The sequence below is a fragment of the Magallana gigas genome, chromosome 8 (assembly GCF_963853765.1).
Source record: "Magallana gigas chromosome 8, xbMagGiga1.1, whole genome shotgun sequence".
NCBI lineage: Eukaryota > Metazoa > Mollusca > Bivalvia > Ostreida > Ostreidae > Magallana > Magallana gigas.
Window position 1 is genome coordinate 18,123,585 of NC_088860.1, and position 4,958 is coordinate 18,128,542.

The 4,958-nt window shown below is 31.6% G+C and overlaps 1 long non-coding RNA gene across 1 annotated transcript; it reads right to left on the reverse strand.

Annotated features, from left to right (window-relative positions):
* Nucleotides 1-621: 621 nt before the first annotated feature.
* On the reverse strand, nt 622-4,352 carry LOC117689665 (uncharacterized). The gene is made up of 5 exons (XR_010708858.1): nt 4,202-4,352; nt 3,961-4,116; nt 1,114-1,171; nt 857-909; nt 622-775 (listed from the first exon to the last, which is right to left on the reverse strand). It is a non-coding gene; the product is annotated as an uncharacterized lncRNA (long non-coding RNA).
* Between the last annotated feature and the right edge of the window lie 606 nt (nt 4,353-4,958).

The window sequence follows — 4,958 nt, forward strand, 5'->3', positions numbered from 1 at the left end:
TCCGTAGGTAAAACCATATATATAACCGAAAAAAATAATGCTCGACTTACCGTCATTGGATAATTTGAATAGTAATAAAATAACAATCGCGGCTGCGCTAATATATATCAGCTAATTTGTCGACGTACACAACGCATCAAGAAAATCGGTGACATTTATTCCCTTTTACAATGCCGTTCTAACATAAAGATTATGTTCTCTTATATTTTGCAAAAACGGCAACATTGCAAATGTTTGACGATGTATTCAAACGCCTGACGGTGTGGATAACACATCTAGTTACACTTATACGCTAATATAAACTCGAAAACTGCTTATAGCTTTGCAATGCATAATATCGTATTTCATATTTTTTTTTACATGTCTCTAATCGCATTATCTCTTAGTCTTACAAACAGATCTGTGATTACCCTATTTGTTAACAATATTCAGAACATAAAATGAGAAAATATATTTGCCATAAAATATATAGAACATGAAATATTTTACTTGGTTAAATTCTTATTTCCAGCTGTTAAATGTGGCTCATTTTAAAGCGATTCCTCAAAAATTGTAACTTATTGATAGAAATTTCCAAAGCCTTCATACTTTCGCCGGAATTAGAAAAATATATACATACCCGTTGATCTGTAGTACATGTATTCTGTTGGAACATTTTCACATCCTTTGACTTTATCACATGGATCACACGCACATTTTTCTCTACAGAGTCTTCCATAAAACCCAGGAGCACAATCTTCTTTACAGTCTACTCCTCGAGATCCGGCCCAACATTCTGTGCAATGATGAGATGCAGAAATAAACCCTGCTTGCTTCCACATAATATTTTATGATAAAATAAATCTGTTCTTAATACCTTCGCAGTTGGTCCCGACAATTCGATAGTTTGGGCAACAAACTAGCGGTTCTCTAGAAATACATCCAAAAAAAAAAAAAAAAAAAAAAATATATATATATATATATATATATATATATATATATATATATATATATATATATATATATATATATATATATATATATATATATATATATATATATATATATCATCTCAACAACTTTCATTTAAAAAGTTTGAAGATACATAAAAAACGTTCAATAGATACATATTACCCATTTGACATGTTCGAACATATTCCTTGGCTTTGTGGTACGCCAACACTATACATCACTGAAAGAAGAGTAATTCAAACAGTTGTTAAATTCAGTAGAATATTCTCACTATATAACTCTATATATACCAATATACAATAATTGTAATATTAGCTTGTCCGAAAAATATTGAACGGTCAATATTCTTTTAATATTGACCGGTTAGGAATAATATCTAGATAATATTCCTTCTACTTCAAAAAATCGCTTCTGATTTGGTGATTCGTAAACAATGACGTAAACAAATCTTCGCGACTTTAAAACAAGGTGACGTCATAATAGGCAATCAGTCGAGGCAAGTAAACAACGGAAGCGCAATGCGACGGTTTGCTATTTAAACAGATTTAAAGGGACTTGGACACGATTTGGCTTAAAATTTTCAAATTTTATTTTTCCATTTTCAATGTTTATACTGATAAATATAGAAGTTTATAATGCTATGTCAAAATTTGAAACTCAAATATCGAGTTATAAGCAAGATACAGAGTTTATAATTCTTTGTTTTGTAAACAAAGCTCGAATATTGTCATTTTTTACATATTCGTTGTATTGGTGTAAATTTCAATCAAACGTGACTTTCTTTTGTTGATTATAGTATTTAAGAAGATATTGAATTAGTTTAAATTGTTTTTTACATGTCATTTTGTCTAAGAAATGGTAATTCTCTACATTACATTTTTTGTAAACAACTATAAGACTCGAGCTTTGTTTACATAACAATCAATTCTTACCTCTGTATCTCGCTTGTAACTTGAAGTTAACATTTAAAATTTTCGTCGATCATTTAAAATGCACCAATAAAACATTTTATACATAAAAAAAAAAAAAAAATTTTTGATCTCAAATCGTGTCCAAGTCCCTTTAAGGATTTGCTAATTACTTTGAAGTAAAATCAGGTAAAACATTTGTAACTTAATTCCTTCGGGCGTCGGAACATCACCAGTGACCGTTTGAGGGAGACGATATTTTGGAAATAAACTTTGCGCAAAATTGAATTCGAGCTGAGAAAATTACAGCGATTTGTTTTCAATTACTTTCCTAAATTTTGGTTTGTTTCTTCATATAACAAAACAAATGTTGACTGTGTTTTCGGGCAACATTGATTATATTAGCCTCCTCGGCGCGAAAATATTGCCCTCCGCTTCGCGTCGGGCAATACTTCGTCTCTCGGGGGCTAATATAATCAATGTTACCCTCAACCTCAGTCAGTATTTGTATATTTATACATGTACATGGTAAATGTTTGGAAGATCATTAGCTAATCTAGATAGTGTTACCAGGGTTATAAAACTTGTGGTAAAGGAACTTGATGTAAAAGTAAATTACATCAATTCTTTCTATTCCATAGAATGAATACTTTAAAATGTAGAAAAGAGTGATATGTAACTATACAAAAAAATTGTAAATAATGAAACCTTTGAAAACAGATATTTTTACGGGATTGAAAATATATTGGTAGAGACACATTTTGTGGTTTTACATGTAGCTTGTTTTGAACTTGCTCCTCAATTTTCAACATGTTTCTTTCTGGATGTTTTCTTAATTTTGTGCCAAAATATATTGATATTTTAAAAGGATGTCACTATTTTAAACAAAGCTTATAACCTGGTCTACGTGAAGATTACTCTTAAAAGTTGAAGAAGATATCCTGACATATGGATCAAAAAGGAAAAAAGTATATTGCCTAACCTGACTGACACTTAGACGAATATTACAAAATGAGGTTTGCGCAGTATTAGATTAAGATGGTGAGTCGAGGTCGTGACATAGCAAGTCCAAAATCAATAGGTGGGAAGATGCCTTGACATGAAAAGACTTTCAAAACTGGTAAGAGGTCTAATTAAATTGGAATTTAAATCGTCTCGCCGCGTGTTGTGCATACTTTTACATGTTAACTAGACTTTGACCCGTGCGAACACGGGTTGACATTGCATATGATATCGGACATTTACGAAACAGATACAACGACACACCGTATATTGTTGACATTTATATAACCAATCTTTAAGCCTACAATAATGCCATTAATTTCACTACCCTCTGCTTAATCTAACTGTGTCTCGGAACAGGCCTTCACGATAGTTAAAATGCGTCCCATATACCCGTAATGTTGCAAAAAATTGCAGAATCACTCCGAAACGATTTTGGAAACAATTAAAATGCAGTTGCATCGAAAATAACAGTCAAATTATTCATAACAAACCATTTAGAAACTGTAAATACATGTACCTCTCATCTAACACTTTTTCACCGACATTTTTACTCCCTTCGAATTTACACACCATTGTGATAATCGGAACTCTCGGGATTTATTATATTAAATGCACAGAGTTTTAATTATAATTATCTCCCGTATTTATTTTTATGAACAAAATATATGACAAATTTTCAATGAAAATTTACGCGTATTTGTAATACCGTTTCTGAGTTTATCCATGTAAATGTGATATTGTGGAAACAGAAACTAAAGGGCCTTCCGTGATTAAGCGTGAATGTAATGCGCATGCACAAGATTGTAAAATCCAAAACGTCATGATGATTTCCTGATTTTTAAAAGGAATTATCGTTGATTATTAATCAGCGAAGCTTAATTAAGAAAAAATAAAAACAAATTGGTAATCTTCAAGTACCAATGGTATTTAAAATAATTATATAAAACAAAAGACATTACTCTTCCGATTTCTCGGTATTGAAGCTTAAAAATTCGAGTCTATTATTTTCATATAGTAGTATAGATAGAAAAAAAGTAGGCACAATATTTTAAAGCCTTGATTACTCTCTCCGGAATAATAGTATAAAGATCTATACCCGCTGATACGTTGTGCGTGTAATCTTTTGGAACATTTTGACATCCGTGGACTTTATCACATCTATCACAGGAACACCTCTCTCTGCAGAGTCTTCCATAAAACCCTGGAGCACAAGCTTCTGCACAATCTGCTCCTCGAGATCCGGGCAGGCATTCTGTACAAGGACGAGATGCAGAATTAAACATGCTGTTTGTTTGATACAATTCATTTTTATGTTAAAATAAACCTGTATATAATACCTTCGCAGTTTGTCCCGACAATTCGATAGTTTGGACAGCAGTCTAAAGGTTCTCTAGAAACACATCAAAATCCACATATTTTATATCTGAAAACACCACAACCTTCATTCTCAAAGTCAGAAGATACGCGAAAATCATTCAATATTACATATTACCCATTTGATATATTCGAACATATTCCTGGGTTCTGTGATACAACAATACCATTCATTTTTGAAAAAATGGTAATTAAATGTATAAACAAATTATACATGGCCAAGCTAATGTTAGGAATCACATTTATTAATCTAGATAGTGTTAACAGGATTATAAAACTCACTGAAGAGGAACTTAACGTATGAGGAAATTACATTATTCTAACCTTTGCAAGAATATTGAAGGACAAATGTAGAAATGTTGTATTTACGCATATATTTACATTTCACATATTTTGCACGTATATTGTGCGGAAAGCAATTGCAGATTTAGCACCATAAGACATACTGTGCACTTAAAAGTTAAATACAAGTCTGATTGTGAAGTCACAAACGTTGAACGCTGTGAAAGTGCAACGTCACAATCGAAAATCAAAGATCATGCTTGTAGCTGTTGCATTACCTTCAGGACAATACAGTATTTTTGAGGAATAATTCACAATTGCAAACAAGAAAAGAAGTTACAAAAATGTAAATATAAGCACTCAATCCATATTTTTTGAATTATATAATCTCCTTACTGCAGCCATGTGTTCTAAAGTATGTCTCAAGATAATTATGAC